The 21595-nt window shown below is 45.6% G+C and overlaps 1 protein-coding gene across 4 annotated transcripts in view; it reads right to left on the reverse strand.

Annotated features, from left to right (window-relative positions):
• Positions 1 to 9630: 9630 nt before the first annotated feature.
• MTHFS (methenyltetrahydrofolate synthetase) overlaps positions 9631 to 21595 on the reverse strand; it is a 296448-nt gene continuing 284483 nt past the window's right edge. For all 4 annotated transcript variants that reach the window (XM_074399920.1, XM_074399924.1, XM_074399923.1 and 1 more), the window contains exon 7: positions 9631 to 12004. The gene's annotated coding sequence lies outside the window, so the exon portion shown is untranslated. The remainder of the gene's footprint in view (positions 12005 to 21595) is intronic.

Below are 21595 nucleotides of genomic sequence, written 5' to 3' on the forward strand. Positions count from 1 at the left end.
TCTCTACTAAAAATATGAAAAATTAGCTGGGCATGGTGGTGCGTGCCTGTAATCCCAGCTACTCAGGAGACTGAGGCAGGAGAATTGCTTGAACCCAGGAGGTGGAGGTTGCGGTGAGCCGAGATCGCGCCATTGCACTCCAGCTTGGGTAACAAGAGCAAAACTGCGTCTCAAAAAAAAAAGAGTCCACCAACCAGAAAAATCTTCAGACATTTTATTGCCACACAGCATCCTTCAAGCCATGGAGGTTACATTCCCATGTCAGACCTCATCTCCTGGTTCCATTAAATCAATCCCATTTCTTGTCCATGCAATGCAGTGGCCATCCATGTCCAGATTGCAGAGATAGAAAATCTTTATTATGAGAGTTTGCAACCTCCGTTTCTAGTACCCTGAGGTCTTCATATTCCCTCAGTGAGCTCTTGGCATTTTATGATCAAGATTCACTCATCAATTCGCTGAAGAATCGGGCCTATTTCAAATGGTCTGGTTGCCCGCGTAAAGCCTTCAAATTCCAAATTTTCTATTTAGATAAGTAAATATAGTTCCTGCTTACTCCCCCCACCTGTTGTTCTCTTGGGGACAAGTTCATATGACAGCACTATCTAACGCAGGTAGGCTATTTCAAGGCCATCAATGCAGTGAGCCTGTGTGTCCAGCCACAGCATCCAGTCTTGCAAGCACCCATATATCGAATGGGAGTGGGAGCAAAGTTTGAGAACAACTTGACTGCAGCTACAAAATTAACAGGACCCAGAAATAACATTATTTACATTAACATAACTCTCTTGTTTCAGACATTTTTTACCCAAGAAGATAAAGTTGCAAACGCTTTTATTGTGTCTAAGAAATTGCTAACAAATTCATTTATTTAAACAATAGATTATGCCTCAACTATACCTATTCTCAGGACGACGGGTAAATAAGACACTATGTCACGACAATAGGTAGATTCAAGTGCTGGACAAATCTGCTGTCTTTCCTTGCAGCTTTAGCTTGACCTCACAATCTCCCCCTTATCTGCAATGCCATTCATTCATTCAACAAATATTTATTGAATGCTTTCTCTGGGTTGGAGATAACCTTAGACCCTCTTCTTGTGAACTACCTGTCTCCTGTTGAAATGTCCACCTTTATGGAAAAAATGGGCAACATCTGACATCCTGATGGGTTTTTTGGTCTCAGGTCGCATCATCCTTACTGTCTTCAACTCCAGTGACTTTCACCTTCACTTTGCCTACCCATTGCAACAGATATGCCCTTGATTCTGCCATCCTGGAGGCACTCCAGCTCTGAGATATTCATGTGTCAAGGTACTTTCACATGTGAGTCTCCTCAGAGAAAGCACTGAGTGTGTTCTTTCTCTCTTCAGGCCTCACAGTAGCCCTTCTTAAGACTCTAAATTACTGCCCTAGGTTAGCTTCTTTAGAAGCATACACTGAGACAAAGATTTGTGCACAGGGAGTTTATTAAGAAAGTACTCCTGGCCAGGCGGGGTGGCTCACGCCTGTAATCCCAGCACTTTGGGAGGCCAAGATGAGTGGATCACGAGGTCAAGAGATTGAGACCATCCTGGTCAACACGGTGAAACACCGTCTCTACTAAAAAATGCACATGTCTGTAGTCCCAGCTACTCGGGAGGCTGAGGCAGGAGAATTGGTTGAACCCAGGAGGCGGAGGTTGCAGTGAGCCGAGATCGTGCCATTGTACTCCAGCCAGACACCTGGTTACAGAGCAAGACTCTGCCTCAAAAAAAAAAGAAAGAAAGAAAGAAAGAAAGTACTCTTAGGTAGAGTAACAATTCCATTATACCTGGGACAGAGGATATAGCAGGTAGTTACTGTGGTTTAGAACTTTCAGTTTTAAAACTGGGACAGTCATAGTCAAACCAGGATGAGCTGGTTGCCCTACTCCCAGAAGAAACTGACAAGGGGATAGAGAAAGCAGAACAGGGAAGATGCCAAGCAAAATTGCAATTACATGTGTCCGAAGGGTAACATCAACCTGATCCCAATGTAAATTCTGGAGAGTAAGTTGTGGCTCAGAGTTTGTTCCTAACTAAAGTAAAAGAGCTGAGCTTCCAAATTTCTGTCCCAATTAGCCTTCCACTAGAGTCTTGGGGTTGAGGATGCTGAGGAGCCCGGAGCAGTTCCACAGCCTGAGAACAATCCTCTGAACAACTGTTGGAGGGAATTTACAAAGGGGTAGATTGTGCACTGAGGTCGTCCGCTGCAATACTGACTTCCAAGGGCATGAAATCAAATGATTCACAGAGAAATAAGGGGAAGAACTGTTTTTCTCCCTTTCTCACTCCACATCCAATCAAGTTGGGGTGGGAGAAAGGAGAGTTGAAGATTGGCCTAGGGAGGACCAGGGGAAATACGCTACTTTTCCAAGTGCTTCCAGGAGGAAGGGTGGGGGGCAACCGGGGAGGAGTTCTCTCAAAGTCCGTGGGTCATTATGAAGGCAGCATACCTGTATCTCTCTTCTCATTACTTCTGAAGACAGAAGATTGCAGGAGTGTCCCACACAGTTAGGGCATTAAGAAACAGAGTACGGTGTGCTAAGTAGAAAGGGTGACCCAGCACCGCCCACCCCCCCCCATTTCCCCATGATGTTGAAGACATTGGAAAATGATGCCAAAGTTTCCCAGGGCCCTGAGTGAAGACCCACAGACGTAGAAAATGAAAAAGAATGCATGTGTTGGCCTGGTGCCTCTTGGCTCAGCAAGGGGAACTCCCCAGGAATGGGCTGCAGGGCCACTTTGAGAGGTTGTGACCTCCTCTGTGGGCCAAATTCTCACTAACATTCATAAAGACAGCTGTACCTCGTCACCCCGACTGCCCATGCTTGCTTGCTTTGGAACGTAATGAAAATGAAGATGACTTACGTCTTCTGCATGCGTGTATTTTCTCTGCAGGGGAAATGGATGTAATAAATGGGCTGAGACTATGATAGGAGCTGCCCCAAGGTCTCCATGTGCCTTCTCAAAAGGTAAATTATAGATGTTGCAGGAAGAGATGAGTATATAAAATATTTGCCAAAATGATATGAGAGGTCGCTCTTTGTCTTCAAATTATGCTTTCTTGCTGTTAATGTTTTTGTTAATGATAGATTAATCTATCTTTCACGGTTTGAGTGACATAATAAAGTTGGAATTGTACATAATCCTTAAACCTGCCTCTAATGACATACATGAATTGAGATTGAATACCAGCAAGACCTACTGTTTCTGCCCCAGGAGAACAGTTCAAGGGGCCAGAAGGCAGCCCTGTGCTGCAGCTATAAGCAGTCCTTCCGTTGTGTGACAATGCAGAATGTGGCTGCAAACTGGGGGTCTACACCATTGTTTCTGTCCCTCTACATGACACTGACACTAAGCCCCGGGGTCCAGGACTGCTCAGATGCATGGAAAGATCCCACCTTTAATAGAGGGCTGAAAATGGGGCCAGTGGCTGCTTTGCCATTGTCTTGAGTGGGGCATCAATGGACAGAAACAGCCCTTGAAGACTCTGTCTTTGGTGTCTTACAATTGCCCTCCCTTCAGAGTGAAAGAATCAAGATACAGTCTAACTGTTTGGGAGGTGTCGAAGGAGACACATACAGCTGGCAAGACCAAGGGAAGATGCCGCTGTATCTCCCACCAGTCCACTCCAACCAGGAGCCAGGCTGGAGCCAGCTGAAAGCCACAAAGGGCGAGGTCACCATGGCGGCAAAGGTCACGGATGTCAGCCCAAACTGACCCTCCACCACCAAACCAGCCCCTCCGGGTGCTGGGATGTACCGCCGGGAGGAGAGGAGAGCCCGAGATGGAATTCTGAACTGGACTCTCGTGAGTTAATAGTCCTGAACCCACTGATAAATCTCAAGAGTGGGCTGAATATTCTGAGAATGTCTGCCTGACGATGTCTGCCAGAGGGTGGCTAGAGGGTCGGAGACAGAAATTCAGGACTGTTTTAGAAATCAGTACAAGTCTACTTATTTTTATCCACTTCGAGGCCTGCTGAAATCTTTCACCTCTTACAAAAGGTTCCCTTACTCCCACTAAACCTCATTTTTCGTCTAACCAGGACCTCTGGCATTTGACCCCTGACCGTGTCAACTTTCAGCCTCCTCTTGTCATTTCCCACCCTGACCTCTAGACCCTACGGATCGCCATGAGATCTGTTGCCCTGACAATGCATTCATCCTCTTTCCTCCCTGTCATACCTGCTGAGAAAAACACAGACTTGTATCCACCCAGCTTCCTGCCTCCTCCAATCCGATACGTCGGCTTCTGAGCAATGCTACAGAAAATTGCATAACCATGCAGATTAGTACCATTACAGATGTGTGGCCTCCAAGCTCAACAAGGCCTTTCTGCGTTGCCCAGAGATACTTTCTAATTTCCAAAGTCAGCTTCGATTTCCAAACTCTCCTGACACCTCCTGGTTACCCCTCCGTGCTAATTTTCTGCCGATTCTCTTTTGCCTGACATGCATGCACATATTTATACACACAACCCCTGGGAAAGGAGAAGTCTTCAGACTAGACCCCTTGGAACGCAGTATTTTGGAAGGCTGTTTTGTTTTTGGAGTCTTAGTTTTTGATAGCGTCTTTTTAGTACTTATGTAAGTTTCTGGAAGGGAAGCCTAATGCTTGTTCCACTAGATAATCTCTGCCAGGCATTTAGATCCTGAATTGAGAGACTCAATACCAGAATGCCATTGCCTGAGCCATTTTAGAGCCCATCAGGGTGAAGGCTCAGGACTGCCCCTTCAGCCAAGAGCCCCGAGTCTTCCGGGTCCCTGCCCGTCTCAAGGCATGGCTGCTGAGTTCTTCCTTGGACTCTCTGTCATCATCTAGTTGCTTATATTAGCAAATGTCATTTTTAAGTGATCCACGGCCCATTTTTGTTATTGTTGACCCAATGAAACTTAACAAATAAAGAAGTTTCTGCCAGGAGTGGAGATTGTCATCTACCAGAATGTCAGAGAAAATGACTCGTGGTTAGGAGAGAGGTAAGGATTTGCTCATCCATCTGTCCTCGTCTGAAGAGACGGCAATCCTCATAATTCGTAAAACTGTTGCTTATCTTGTCTTGGGACTTGACTCAATGGTAATATTCCATGACTTTGGCACGTCTCAGTTACTTCTTGCAGCCGTTATGATAAACAAGGAGAGAGACAAGCTCCATTCTGAGCTAGCGATCATAAAAATTGAGGCAGAATAGCACAGGGTGCATGTCATTCTGTTGAGCAAGGAGTTTTATGGACGTCAACAGAAATCTGAGTCTGCTGAGGGTTAAATAATTGTATTCCTTGCCAAGCTGCAGGAGTCAAATGCCACTGAATCCCCTTCATAAAGCTGAAGTGAAATTTAAAGCTAATTGTCATGTCCTGATCAGAAAACTGAAGGTTTATGGCGATCACGAGTCAAGTCTGAGAACTCTGGGGATCTCCCTCTGACATCTTTATCCTTCCAAAGCACCTTTAAAAGAGAGAGAGCAGAGCAATGGCTAATCTCCAAAGACTGTGACCTAGAAAAGAGAGGCTGCACGACCTCACGTTGGAATTCATTGCCTGATGTGACCTTAGTTTGTCTCCCATTGGGGAAAAGGATCTTGGTGAACAGAATTGAGCAGAGGCCTCTTTGGGTGTGTGGGAGGAACGGATCTGTGTGTGTCTGTGCAAGTGTGAACATGTATGTGTGTGCATGTACACTGGAAGGTCAAGGGGTGGAATGGAGTGAGCATCTATTACTTGATTCACCCACCTTCTATTATCTTTCTGGAAGCAGGCTTCCAGTTGAGGGTGGCATGATTTTATTCTCCTCCATCTTTTAATTTTTTAACTTTTCAAGTTTTTTTTTTAGAGACAGGGTCTTGTTGTCACCCAGGCTAGAGTACAGGGCCATGATCACAGCTCACTCCAACCTTAAACTCCTGGGATCAAGCGATCCTCCTGCCTCAGTCTCCAGAGGAGCTGGGATTACAGGTTCATATCACCACAGCCAGCTAGCTTTAAAAAAAGTTTTGTAGAAACAGTGCTCACCATGTTGCCCACGCTGGTCTCAAATTCCTGGTTTCAAGCCATCTTCCCGCCTCAGCTTCCCAAAGCACTACAGGAGTGAGCCACCACACCTAGCCCTCCATCTTTAATGTTTCCAAAAAAGGAGTCACGTATATACAATAGGCCCCATAATGTCACAAGATGGCTACACAGCTCAGTCTGACTTACACTGAGTCAAATCTGATTTACACTGAGTCAAAGTCCTTTCTGATGCATTTCAAATTTGAATTAATACATTTAAATATCAGCCTGGTTGCTCTCTGTGTCTGGGTGATACATTCTGGAGCTATCACCAGTGGTCAGCTCCTTTCGTGTGAACTGGAAGGCAAAGAAAACTGGGTTACAGTGAGAGAAAAGCATGAAGAAGCTCTGCTGAGAAGGAGGTGACAGAAAGAGCAGCCAGGATCTTCCTGCCGCTTCAGTCTGTCCATTAAGGCTGGCTGCACCTTCACCTTGATTCCCTCGATTTGCATGATTCCCTCCATTCTTAGTGTAACGAGGTTACCCTTTGGCTTAAGCTGGCTCAAGATTTCTATTTCTAGCAACCAAGAGAATATTAAATCATATTTATTATTACATGTAAAATTCATATTTTTAAACTATATCCTGAGTGTGTCATCCCTTCTGCAAGATTCCTCCGCATTTCAAACAAACCTTTATCACAGCACTGATTACAGTGGATAGAAACTAGTTTGCACGTATGCCACCCACTAGACTATGAATTCATTAAGAGCCGGGATGGTGTCTTATTCATCTCTTGATCCCCAGATCTGATTGCAGAGCGAGCTGCCTAACCAAGCACATAAAAGCGAAGCGGGAGGCAGCACCCATTGTGGGAACAATTCCTGCCTTGGCATCTGCTCCAGAGGGAAGCTCCCGATTCCACTGCTCTATTCACACCGGGGGGTCAGGATGTTTCCTTGTCACCCCTGCACAAGAAAGTCCAGAAATTAGGATGTGGTGAGAGGGGGCGTGTGAACGCAGTTAGGCTAAGTGGTAGCCACGAATTAACCGACTGACCTGCCCGATCATCTCAAAGAGGGATGCAAATGCCCCGCCTTCTAGGAGCCGGAACTAGGTTTGGAACCCTGAGCAGAAGCTGGGCCATGGAGTGGCAGGCCAGCAGAAAGTCTAGTGTCCACTCGGGCAGGCCAAGCACTGCCATGGAGCACTGTGGCTCAGCCTGATGATGGCCGACAACCATGGGTTCCCATCGCACGGATGTGGGTATAGGAGGAGCAGGGGTCATGACACGAGGCAGTGTGTCCCCAAGAGCCAGGAGAGCCCAGCCCGACCGTGGATGAATCCCAGAGCAAGAACACAAATGGAGGCCATGCTCCCTATGCCGAAGTGTTTAAAAGTTATAAACTCAGCCGACGAAGTGCTCAGCGGAGCATGTTCTAGACTCCACCCTGACAAGTACACCTTCCAACATACCTGGAGGCCAGGCTCAGATTTGGAGCTGCTGGATTTCTTGGAGTTCTGCCAGGAAACACGGATATGACAGAGAGAGCGGGTCCCCCAACACTCTTTCCTTCCCACTCCTGGCTCTGCTCCACATTGCAGGGGCCTTGATGCATGCTTGTGGCTATACAGCCCAAGTGGCCACATTCTGACCATACCCCTGACAAACAGCTGCCCCTTAGCCACCCACCACTAGGCCTCGGAATTCACAGGCACCTTCAGAAAATGGACGTGGAAAGAGACTCTGCTAGGCCTGGGAGAGAGGTCAGAAGCTGTTTGTCCAGACAACACCAGGATTCTGAGTCTCAGAACGTTTTCAGGTTGAAAGATCTGAGTACATGAACCTCAGGTGGGCACACTCCCTCTACCCTGCAGGTTTCTGCCTCACTGAAGGTGCCTCAGAGGGGCAGCCAGGTAGGGCCAGATTGGGGCCCTGCTACGTATGGATCCCAGGTGAGGGGACTCTCTTTCTCAGATCTGAGGGTGGTCCTGGTCAAGAAGAAAGGTGGCTGTCACCTGAAGGGGTTCTCCTGTGGTGCAGAAGGCCAGCCACTGATGGTAGCCACTAAATGGTAGCTGTGGATTAACCCACTGACCTGCCTGATCATCTCAAAGACAGATGCAAATGGCCTGCCTTCTAGAAACCCTAAGTTTAGAAGCTGAGCTGAAGCCAGGCCACAGAGTGGGCTGGCCAGCACAATCTCCAGTGTCCACACTCTGGAAGGCCAAGAGCCTTTGTGGGACACAGAACATAATCCACGGAAGTCAACGTGGTCTGTCTGTGAGCAACCTGAAAAGCTGTGCAAAATAACTTCAGGGGCCTGCCCATTGACCTTGTGTTCCTCCAAATATCTCCTTTTGGGTCTGGGTCAAGGGAACGTTCTCCCCAGAGGGAGGGTGAGAGGGCCTCTGAGCAAGACTTCTGGGGCACACAGGTGCCCTGATCAAGTCTATCTGTGGGGCAAAAAGTGAATCATAGACTCAGGGGCCTTCTGAGAACTGCACTCACAGAGAGGCCTCCAGCCATGGGCTTGGTGAGCCACTGAGGAAGTTGGAAGATGGTGCAGTGGGGAAGGTGGCAGGCATTGCCGGAGCCCAGAGGTCACAGCCTGGTCACTCGATTCTGGATCTAGAGAGTTTGGCTTCAAGTGCCCACTCTCCTCCCTCCCCCTCGTGAGATCGCTAATGTCCTTCTGACCTCAGGCTGGCTTGGATGTTCCTGACCCTGCAGGTGGGGACCTCCTGAGCTACAGATAGGAGGGACTGGGTAGGAGGCTGGGGAACAAGGTGTGGGAAGTGGGAAATTTCTAGGGAAATCACAAGCTCCAAGATGTCTAGAGTGGTACTAACCAGCATCCTAGCCACCGACCTCCCGTGGCTAACTGGGCACCTAAAATGGGCCAGGCTGAAATGAGATATGCTGTGAGTGTAACACACACACCAGAGTCTGAATAATGAGTAGGAAAAATAGAAGGTAACTATCCCATTAATAACATTTATGTCAATTACATGTTGAAACAATCATATGCTTCTATATGTTGCTTGACATAAAGCACATTGCCAAAAGTAACTGTACCTGCTTCTTTTCTCTTTTTAAAATATAGCTGGCAGAAAAATTAAAATTCCACATGTGACTCATACTGTATTTCTATTAGATGGTACCCGCAGACTTTCTCTGACAGAGGATCGAGAACGTAGAAGATGAAGGAAGGAGATGAAGAAAGGTGAAAGAGGAGCAAGGAATTTTTTGCATAAATAACTCTGGCAGGAAGCTCATGTTCATTTCGTGCTTACTGTGCTCCAGAGACTGATCAAATAACTTATCTGTGTAATATTTTATCTTCACAGCAGCTCTAGCAGGTTCCTGGTACTATTACTTCCATATTACTGATGTAAAAACTTAAGAAGTATAAGTAACTGGCCTGAGGTCTTGTAAATAGGGAACTGCAGGGCTGGGAACTATACGGAACCAATGAGACCATCCTAAAAGTTCCTTTATCCTTTACCTACATGCAGCGCAGGCTAGAAGCTGTATATATGTGCTCACTGACTTTCCAAACAATCTCTGGACAAAGTCTGCATTTTTAGAGATTTGTCATTACGGTAAATATTAATATTGTTTTTTTTTTTTTTTTTTTTTTTTTTTTTTTTTTTTTTTTAGTAGAGAGCGTACTGTTTGTTCCTTGAGCAAAAATAACAGGACTCACAGCAGGTTCAATGGTTCTGGATGTCAGACCTCAACTCTAGTCTCGCAGGGACCATTCCCATCTTCCACTCCTCTGTGGTACCGATATATGATGTCAGATCCTCTGAAATCTTAGCTCAAGAAAATTGGATGGGACCTAATCAGCTGAACAAACAAGGCTGCAAATTGATCCTGACATGGGAAGTCATCAAGAATCTGCAACAAAATTTCCAAGCTGTCAAAACAGTTCACTATGCATTCACTTAGAGCATGGGGGATCAAAAATTCCAATTCTCCACCAGACACCACCGATGACTAGAGAAAATGAATGGGCCATTATAAACCTAATCTTCTGACGCTAATTGTCACTGGAGCAGCACAGGACACAAACACTGTTCTCTCCTGCAGCAGACTTGAGAGCGCAATTGGATTTTGATCTGTCTCTCTGTCATCAGTGGGGGCACTTCAGGACAGGACCCCTCTGTTTGGAAGATGAGTCACTTATCCTTTCTTAATACTGCAAGAACCCAGCTCCGGGACATGGTCATGTCTTTCTGGCCTCCCTTGTCACTGCACAGCAATGCTGGGTCCCTTCAAGTCAGGCAGTGGCACCAGAGGTACTGGGGTTTCTCAGCCAGACCCAGCCAAAGGGCTGAGAGGAAGACACACATCTCAGGACTCTATTAGTTTCCTGGGGATACCATAAGAGAATGCCCCAATCTGGGTGGTCTAAAGCATGTATATTTATTGCCTCACCACTTGGGAAGCTAGAAATCTGAAACCAAGGCATTGACAGGCTGACTTCTTCCAAGACTGAGAGCAAGGGTCTGTTCCAGCCCTTGCTCCTAAATTCTAGTAGCTTGCTGGCAATCTTCAGCATTCCTTGGCTGATGGCTACATCGGTGTGATCGCAGCCTCCATCTTCCCATGGCACTCTCTCTGTGTGTGCATGTCTCCCTGTTTGTATCTATCCCTGTGTCTAAACTTCTCTTTTATTAAAGGACACAGCCATATTGGGTTAGAGCCCAACCTAATGACCTCATCTTAACTTGATCATCTGCAAAGACACTACTTCCAAATAAGGTGACCTTCACAGGCAGTGGAGTTTAGGGTTTCAATGTCTTTTGGGAAGGGGACACAATTTAGTCTGTAACACCTGGGATGGCTGGTGTTCTCTCGAACAACAATTATGTCTCTAAACAAGGGTCTGTAAACAGGTAAGAGTCATTCACTGGCCTCGGGGTTCCCTGCCATAGACCTGGTTTCTTCCTGGACTCCAGGGACCTGCCGTGAGGCAGTGGACAGGGGGCTTAGGAAGGCAGTGTTCTTTTCTCTCCTAAGACCCTCGTCCTGGATCCTGTGAGGGAAGTTCTAAGGCCATGGCTATCTTGCTCTCTCAGGGCTCAGGCACCAGAGTGAGGCAGAGCATGTCCTGATCTCTGTCTGTTGTCTTTATCTGTACCTGTAACAGGTGGTGCCTCACCCACACCTGCATTCAAGTCCCGACTTTGTCATTTACCAGCCATGCGACCTCGGACATGCTCTCTGACCTCTTATAGCCTCAGTTTTCTCATCTGTAAATGGGGGCTAGGACGCTTACTTCCTTTCACATGTTGTGGTGAGAATGGAGGAGGTGAGCCCTTGTCTGGTACAGGGTTGGTATATAATGCAGTGGCCTTTGTTACTGACGCTTCGCTTAGTCAGAGCCCGACTTGGAGGAACCAGCTCCCTCTCTCTGAGAAGCCACACAGCAGGTGGCATTCTGAGACCAGCATTGCCAGGGACCACTTGTTCTGGCCAATGACATTCACACCTGGCTTCGAACTCTCTGGAGGAGCTCCCCTTGCACATCCCTGGGGACATTTGCCTCTCAGAGGCAATTGTGGACATGGTAGCCCTAGAGTTGGGACCAGATAAGCAGGGCGGGAGGGGAAATGCATATTAATGCAGAGATGTGAACACTCATAAAGAATCCAGTTCATAAGAATCTACCAGAAAAACAAATGGCAATTTGCCCAACCTCCCAGGATCCCTTATAGGAGGAAGGCAGCTGCCCTGCTACAAAGACACTCAAGCAATCCTATAGAGAGGTTCATACGGTGAAGAAAAGAGGCCTCTAGCAATTGCCAACAAATCGCAGTCACTTACCACGTATGTGAGTGAGCTTGGAAATAGATCCTTTGGTTGAGTTAACACTTCACTTGAATGCAGCCTCAGAAGACATCTTGACTGCAGCCTCATGAGAGACGTTGAGTCAGAACCACTCAGCGAATCCACTTTTAGAATCTATTCCCACGCACAGAAGCTGTGTAAGATTATTAAATCACTGAGTTTTAGGGTAATTTTTATTTTTATTTTTATTTTTTATTGCATTTTAGGTTTTGTAGTACATGTGAAAAACATGCAAGATTGTTGCATAGGTACACATGTGGCAGTGTGATTTGCTGCCTTCCTCCCCATCACCTACATCTGGCATTTCTCCACATGCTATCTCTCCCCACCTCCCCACCACCCCGTCCCTCCCCCATTTCCCCCCAACAGACCCCAGTGTATAGTGCTCCCCTCCCTGTGTCCATGTGTTCTCATTGTTTTTTATGCTGCAAGAGATTACTAATGTACTCTCCACCTCTGAAGAAAAGTTGATTAAGAAAAAACAAGGTACGGGCCGGGCGCGGTGGCTTAAGCCTGCAATCCCAGCACTTTGGGAGGCCAAGGCGGGTGGATCACGAGGTCAAGAGATCGAGACCATCCTGGTCAACACGGTGAAACCCCGTCTCTACTAAAAATACAAAAAATTAGCTGGACATGGTGGCGTGTGCCTGTAATCCCAGCTACTCAGGAGGCTGAGGCAGGAGAATTGCCTGAACCCAGGAGGCAGAGGTTGTGGTGAGCCGAGATCACGCCATTGCACTCCAGCCTGAGTAATAGGAGCGAAACTCCATCTCAAAAAAAAAAAAAAGAAAAAAGAAAGAAAGAAAAAACAAGGTACAAGATCAGAATCAGGAATGAAAAAGGGAGCCCTCACGAAAGATCCCACAAACATTAACAAAATTATAAAAGGTTAATTGAAGAATTTATGGTAATTTGCCCATTTAAAATTTAGAGATAAACATATTTCTAGAAAAACACAATTCATCAAACCTGACCCAAAGGAAATAAAGGCTTGCAGAAAGAGATTCCAAGCCCAGGTGTAAGGAATTCCAACTTATTTGATAAGGCCAGGGAAAATGTGATAAGAAACCAAGGAGGACATTGCAAGGGAGACCAAATATCAGCCAATATCTTTATGAATATAAATGCAAAAATTTTAAGTAAAATACGGTAATCCAAATCCAGTGAGGTATAAAAACAATACTTTTTATTTCAGCAATGCGTGGTTAAGTTGCCATTCAAAAATCAATTATTACAATTGACCAGTTTAATAGATTAAAGAATAAAGGTAATATGATCATTTCAATAGCTGCAGAAAAGGCATTTGATGAAATTTATTATATTTGTATTTAAAATTATCTAGAAAACTAAGAATAGAAGATAACTTCCTTAATCTGATTTTTTTTAAATCTACAAAAAGCCTGCGGGAGGCTTAATGGACCTCTCCCCTGAGACTGTGAGCGTATTAGAGTTGCCTGCTGCTATCACGTTATTCGACACTGCCCTGGAGCTTCCAAATCACTTCTAAACAGTCACTAAAGCAAGAACACAACGAATTAGAATGGAAGGAAAAAACCTGTCTTTAGTCACAGATGACATGATCACATAAGAAAATCCAAAAGAACACCAGACATCTTACTAGAATTAATCAGTGCACTTCGCGCCTAAGCTCCCTGCTGTCTGCACTCTGGACCCAGATTCCCAGAGCTGCGTCTCTCTGGAACCCTGACAGTCACCAGGGTGAGGAGAAAGAGTTGATACCCCATGCCCTGGCTCTGCAAGCTTCTGCACAGACGTGATCCACATCACCTGCAGCCACGTGTCATGGGCTGAAGTGTGCCACACAGCCACTCCTGCATTCAACAGAATGGGGATATTCCAACCTTCTGCGGGAAAAGGCACCTTCCTACAGAGAGGGAAACAGATTATTTGACAAACAATAATCGAACGTATTCTACGAGTAATGAGACAGACGTCTAGTGGACTAAGAAAGAGCAGAGCGGGCCGGGCACGGTGGCTCACGCCTGTAATCCCAGCACTTTGGGAGGCCAAGGTGGGTGGATCACGAGGTCAAGAGATCGAGACCATCCTGGTCAACATGGTGAAACCCCGTCTCTACTAAAAATACAAAAAATTAGCTGGGCATGGTGGCACGTGCCTGTAATCCCAGCTACTCAGGAGGCTGAGGCAGAAGAATCGCCTGAATCCAGGAGGCGGAGGTTGCGGTGAGCCGAGATCGCGCCATTGCACTCCAGCCTGGGCAACAAGAGCGAAACTCCATCTCAAAAAAAAGAAAGAAAAGAAAGAGCAGAGCACCATGGCAACAGACAGGAAACTAGGATGGTGGGAGAAAAGTGGCCAATGGAAACTCCCCGGTGTGGAGGCACTCAAAGAAAAGGCATCCTCACGTGTTTTCCTGCAAACACTCTGGTGACTTATCCTCAGTTTTAACTTGTTTACTTTGCTGTAACATGAACCCCTTCTGTTTCCCAAACATCAGACAAAGTCCACCCCAACAAAAATGGCCTTATGTGAGGTGTTTTTTTTTTTGTTTGTTTTTTTTTTTTTTTTTTTGAAATAAGGGACAGGAGATAGGGTTTCTATCTGGATCTGTGCAGAGCAGGGAAGAGACCAGCCATGGGAAGTCAGAAACTCGTGAGAACTCGAAAGTTCAGCTAAACTAAAAAAACGACAGCCAGAAGTGATGAGAACGTGTGTTCCTGGGCATGCACAGAAACCTGAAGAAGCTCATTGGAGTTCCCACAAAGACAGGATAAGAGGGTGGAGCTAATTTTCTCTAAGTCTCGGCATTCTCAGCTAAGATCTAGGTTACATCTACAACAAGCATGCATTTTTTAACATGAGAAACTAATTAGCAAATATGTTGTTTAAAAAATTCTAGCCATTTCTGCCAGTAGTGAGATAGCTAAAGTGAGGTCACTAAGTGGAGGTAGAGTATTCTGCTGGTTCCTTCTGGGTTTGGCATGAAGTTATGCAACGGAATCACTAAAAAATTTTTTGTATAGCACGCCAAAATCAGGCAACAAAAGCAACAATAAACCAGCGGGACTATATCAAACTGAAAACTTCTGCACAAAAAAAGAAACAGTCAACAAAACGAAAAGGCAACCAACAGATTGGGAGAAAATATTTGTGGGTCATATACCCGATAGGGGTTAATATTCAAAATATGTTATATAAGGAAAGCATGCCATTCAATAATGAGAAAACAAATAACCAGATGGAAAGTGGGCAAAGGACCTGAATATGTATTTCTCTAAAGAGACATAAAAATGGATGACAGGTGGCCGGGCGCGGTGGCTCAGGCCTGTAATCTCAGCACTTTGGGAGGCCGAGGTGGGTGGATCACGAGGTCAAGAGATCGAGACCATCCTGGTCAACATGGTGAAACCCCGTCTCTACTAAAAATACAAAAAATTAGCTGGACATGGTGGCGTGTGCCTGTAATCCCAGCTATTCAGGAGGCTGAGGCAGGAGAATTGCCTGAACCCAGGAGGCGGAGGTTGCGGTGAGCCGAGATCGCGCCATTGCACTCCAGCCTGGGTAACAAGAGCAAAACTCCGTCTCAAAAAAAAAAAAAAAAAAGGATAACAGGCATATGAAAAGGTGTTCAACATCACTAAACGTCAGGGAAATGCAAATTGAAATCAAATGAGATCTCAGCATCTCACACCTGTTAAGATGACTATTATCAGAGACAACAGACAACCCGTGTTGGCAAAGGTGCGAAGGAAAGGAGACCCGTGTACACTGCTGGTGCCAGTGTAAATTGGTACAGCCATGATGGAAAGCAGTATGGAGCTTCCTCCAAAAAAAAAAAAAAATACAACAATCATATGATTGAGCAATCCCTCTTTCCTGGTATATACCCGAAGGAAAGGAAATTAGAAATACCACATGGAGATCTCTGCATTTTGATATCAATTGCAGGATTATTCAGAATAGCCAAGACAGGCAAATAATCTGCATCCATCAAGGGACAAATGAATAAAGAACTTGTAGAAAATTTAATGGAATATTGTGAAGCCTTAAAAAAGGTGATTCTGCTATTTGTGACAATATGGATGAAGGGGAAGGATGTTATGCTAAGTGAAATAAGCCAGATACAGAAAGAAAAATACTGCATATAGGCCGGGCACGGTGGCTCATGCCGGTAATCCCAGCACTTTGGGAGGCTGAGGCGGGCAGATGGCTGAGACCATCCTGGTCGACATAGTGAAACCCTGTCTCCACTAAAAATACAAAAATTAGCTGGGCATGGTGGCACGCACCTGTAGTCCCAGCTACTCGGGAGGCTGAGGCAGGAGAATTGCTTGAACTCAGGCGGCGGAGGTTGCAGTGAGCCAAGATCACGCCACTGCACTCCAGCCTGGTACCTGGCGACGGAGCAAGACTCTGTCTCAAAAAACAAAAACAAACAAAAAAACCTGCATATCTCACTTATACGTGGAATCTAAAAATGTCAAATACATAAAAACAAAGAACAGAAAGGTGATTATTACTGGTGGTGAGGAGAAATAAGGAACTGGGGAGATATTGGTCAAAAGGTACAAAGTTGCAGTTATGAACTATAAATAACTCTAGAGATCTAGGGTACAGTGTGGTGACTAGAGCTAATAACATTGTACTGTATACTGGAAAATTGCTGAAAGAGTAGATTTCAGGTGTTCTTAACCACACACATACACAAAGTAACTAGGTAAAGGCATGAATATGTTAATTTGATTGACTACAGTAATCATTTCATTATGTACATTAAAACATCATATTATACAGCTTAAATATATATAACAAATAAAGGAAAACTTTTAAAAATGGAATCATTAAAAAACCTTAACCCTTGTGTATTGCAAAGGATCCATTATACGGTTTGTTTTTTTTTTTTGGCTAATAAAGAGAAATAGAATTAATAAATGTTACTCACAGCTGGTAATAATCTCAGTTTTCCAAGATATAAATATTAGGGTTTCGGTGATGATAAATGCAATCACTTCTCAAAAAAGCAGGGATCCAGATAAAGATTTAGCTCAAAGTCAACCCTTCTGCTTGTGCCACCCCCAAAACAAGAGATTGTATCAGCTCCATTAAGTCAACCTTTACTGCGGCCACAAGAATTGTATGCCAGTATAAATTGAAATGAACACATCGAACATTTGTTTTAAAATATAAGGCCAATCCAAATGAGAATGCACAGACCTACAGAAATTCTTACAATCTAGAGCCTATATTTACATTAGCTATGAGAAATCAGGCCAATCTCAAAATCAAATGCAAGGAAATTAAATTCTGCATGAGGCCAGCAAGCTGGCCATCTAGTGACTGTGATAGGTCGACACGTGTTGTGTGGCAGTGACGCATGTGGCACTGCACGTCTCTGTGTGCCCCTCTATGTGTGTGACGCATCCATGGAGCAAGCAAGCAATAGGAGGTCATGTAATAGCATTCTGTCCGTGTGTCTGTTTGGGTCTCAAAAGCAGACCTTAAATTGAGGCTGCAAATACAGTTTGTAACATAGTTAGCCTAAAGTTAGAACCGGAGCAATGCCATTTTATACAAGACAAAGCTGTTTTCCAAAATTAAGTTGTAACGGCTGCCCCACTCTCTCATAATAACTGCTGGCCTTGGCTTCTGTAAATAAAACTGCTAGTTCGCTCTGCAAAATAACTACTATGTAAAGCTGCTCACCTTTGCTTATCAGTAACTGCTTTCTGTGGCCCTAATGTGACAGGCAAGCAGTCCTAACCCACGCCATCTTGGCTCCTGCGACTTGTAATAAGTAACTAAGGTCTGTGAATTCCACCCTACCCAGATAATGTGTAAACTAATGTTTCTCTTGACTTCTGCGAACCACTTAAGTATCAATCCGAGTGACAGAAGTCCCCTGGTCCTTGGAATGTCCGGAGCCCCGTCTCCACCCAGGAGGTGATTTACAGAATCCACAAGCCCTTGAAATGTCTGAAGCCCTTCATCTCATCCCCGCTCCTCGCCCCCCACTCCCAAGGTGGCTTTTTGAGTATTAAAAAGTCTTGGCACCCTCTTTTCGAGGCCACGGGTTGGAGAGACGTGAGTCCTCCGTGGCTGCTGGCAATAAAAACCCTGCAATTTGGCATACTCTTGTCTTGCTATTGACTTTTTATGCTCGGTCCGGTACAAGTTCTTTTAGGAGGTGATTCCGGGAAATGCCACTGAGAGAGTGAGGAAGTGAGACAAGAGGAAGAAAAGGCAGCCAGTAAGGAATCTGTTCTGAAGCAAAACACCACTGGGGATTACTGGAGCATAATCCTAATGAGGAACCATAGGAGCCAGTGTAGACTACTCCTGTCAGAGTTCTCCCACCACAGGGGCAAGAGAGCTGAGGTATTTATACCCCAGCTGACTTCAGTCATTAGGTAAGGGCCACTGGAGGCGGACGCTAATTCCCCAGGACTTTTGGCTTGCCATGGGCCCTACCATCAGTGATGGCCCTCAGGCAGAGCAGTGCAGATGCTGGCAGTGGGAATGCAGTTGCGGTGAACCACAGTGGCAAGAGCTGAGGAGACCTGAGGGGGGCTCTGACTGCCTCTGCTTCTGACTCATTCCCTATCTTCCCCACAGGACACATGCTTGATCCTTTATGCTCCAGTGTATCTTGCTGACTTTAGCACAGATTTTATGAGGGGTAAGAAATCCTCACAATGGGAGTCTCTTGTTCTCTGTTCTGCATTATCTGGTGTTTGCCCACCAAGATGGTCTGAAGACACAACAATAAACAAGGGTGAAGGCTGACAGTGATCGAAGTGTTCTCCGTCCTAAGCCATAAGGAGTAAGAGGCTTGCATTCATTAGCCCCATGGTAGAATGCAACTGCGAGCCAGCTAGCTGCTCTATTCCACCCGTGTGGTCTCCACTTTTACTCTGAGACACTCTCTACCTCCAGGAGAATAGCTCCCACCTACGTTCTAGCAAAGCCTCACCAGAGACCTGAGGATGTAAATAGTGCCTCGGCTCAACCAAGCCCTTCTCAGAGTAGCAAGCACCTAAGCAGATTTGCATGGCAGCATCTTCCCAGCAGGGAAATGCTGCAGCTTTGCTCACCAGGCCCTTCAGTGCCATACAGAAGCCAGAAATCCCCAGTCATTAACTTTCATAAAGGGCATTTTCCAAGAGGCTGCCCATGTCCCGCCCTGCTCCTCAGAGCCGGAAAGTGATACACTCAGAGCTCACAAAAAGCTTGAGAAGGTAAAGGTGGCCACGATCAATCTAAGACACTGATCCTGAGCTGGGGGTGATTTTGCTCCCAGGGAGATGGTTGCCATGTCTGGAGAAGTTTTCGATCATCGTAACTGGTGTGAGGGTGTTCCACTGGCATCTAGTGGGTAGAGGCCATGGATGCTGCCAAATGCACAGGACAGCTCCCCCAGAGAATCCCCCAAAAACCAATAGTACTGAGGTTGAGCAATTCTGGTCTAAGGAGATATTTCTGCTGGCGATGGAGTGAGCTGGACCCTCAGACAGCCTCTCCTGCAATTCTGACTTCGCTTTTTCAACCCTGACTCTGCACTTTGCAGACTGCCAGTTTTGCTAATTAAGCTCTAGATGACACCTCTCTCCACTCTGCAACTCTGTTATAGTCTCAGAATTTTCTCCACTCCCCAGTTCCTTTGATTGCTCTGTTCTCAGAATTTACCTCTTAACATCTCTCTTCCAAGTCCCAGTTACATTTCAAAATCCCTCTTCCAACTTCTGCCCACCTTTCTTCCTTGTGCACCCAGAATTTCCCCACTCTTTGAGTTTTCCAAGCCTCTGCTTTGAGCTCATCAGCCCCAGAACAGGGCTTTCCCTGTTGTCAAATCCCAGAGCAAAGTGGCATGGAAGAAACCTTCCTAGCTCTGAACCAACAGCTCTGGACCTGATCATCCCCATTAGGGCTGATGTTCCAGAAAGCTGCCCTGAGCTGCACGTCAAGTGTGAGCAATGGAATTCCAGGCTGCAGGCTCCCTGTCCCCAGCTCTGACAGCTGCAGCTCCTTTTTCTGATGCCCATGCTATCCTGTAGTGGCGACACAGAGGCTTCCTGTGCCCTGGTTTGGCAGACAGACAAACTTACAGCAAAAGCAGCTGGACTCCCAGCCGGGTTGTCTTTGGACATGTGGTTTGGGTGCACAACTTGTCCTGGTTGACACTGAAAGTTTTGGCACTGATGGTAAGCTTGGAACTCTCCCAATTTTAGATAGAAACTCCTACAACACAGGAATGCCCCGGGATGGGGGCTCCCCCTAAATGCAATTATCTAAGTGGGAGCATCTCGCTAAATGGAACAGAGCCAAGCTGCTGCTGTTACTGGCCTTATTTCAGATCAGCATGGTTTTCCCTGATGCAGCATTAATTGTTTCTTGAGTTTCTATTTGAAAGTTTGAATCAGGAACTCAGACTTGAGGGTTTCATGCGACGCAGCTCAGTTCCATGGATGTCCTTGAAGCAGGGCAGTATATGTCTTATCCCTTGTCAGGACAGAAGAGCCTAGGCCATGCCCCCTGCCCTGGGAGATCTCCAGGTCTAGTTAATGTGGGAAAAGCCAAACACAAGACGGTGTATCAAGTGCTACGGCGGTGGCCACGGGTGGGGAAGCACATGGTAGAGGCAGTCATAGAAGGCTTCCTGAAGGAGGCAGTGCCTGAAAGTGGAGGCTTAAAGAACTGAGAAGATTTGCCAGATAGAAAGGCAGATTTGGTGAAAAATTTTCCAGGTCAATGAAATAGTAAGAACATAAATACACTGAAAAGCCTTGGCAACACTTAAAAGCTTAGAGTGGAGAGAAATGTAATTCTGTAATTCCCTTGGATTGTTAAAGGAAAGTAAATCTTTATGCTTATAATGTAGGCTTATAATTTTTCAGAATGCATTTATGTCTATCTCCCTATTTTTTAATGTTCAGAACCTCCATGTAAGGGAAAGACCAGGATTCCAATTTACATTTTGGGGAATCTGGCCCCGAAGAGTTAAGCAATTTCTGCAAATCACATGTCCAGTTAAGGTCTCTAGACTTTGGATTTGAGGCAAGCTGTTGAATAGAGAGAGGACTGGAATTGTCCAGGCTTTGGAACTAGACAGACTGCAGTAGGATCCTAGGTCTTTTTTTACATACCAATTCCCTGACTGTCAGCAAATTCCTGAGTCACAGATGAAATGGGGAAAATAATGCCTCCATGTGAGGGCTGTTGTGAGGATGAAATGAGACAGCTAATTGACAGGATGTGGAAAGAGCCAGCACTCCGTGGGCCACCCAGCAATGGTTTTCACAAGTTGGGGTTCCTGATTTAGAACATCAAAGAGCAAGTTTGCTGTTACGCTGATGGAGTTCCTACCATGCACATCTCCCATGTATGGCGTGGCTTTCTCGTACTTCTAACAACTTGATTCTCAGTGTGTTCACATTAATTAAATAACCTTTCTTCAAGGATGAGAAAGCTGATGTGCTTTTGAGGGGATGCTAATTACACTCGAAATCTCCTTTAATAATATGAGATTAAAGAGTTGGAAGTAAGGTTTTTAAATGCACAAGACAACCATGGGACGACAAGCTGATCTAGGCTGGAGCCATACACATGTTTACTCACATTCTTTTCCTGGAATTGCTTTTATGTATATTTAAACCAAGGAGCAGCCTTTAAATGACTTTAAATGATGACTAATTCCAGCTTTTTATCTTTTATCACAAGTAGCCGAGGTGAGTGGATCTATGCAGCT

The sequence above is a fragment of the Saimiri boliviensis genome, chromosome 5, assembly GCF_048565385.1.
Source record: "Saimiri boliviensis isolate mSaiBol1 chromosome 5, mSaiBol1.pri, whole genome shotgun sequence".
Classification (NCBI taxonomy): domain Eukaryota; kingdom Metazoa; phylum Chordata; class Mammalia; order Primates; family Cebidae; genus Saimiri; species Saimiri boliviensis.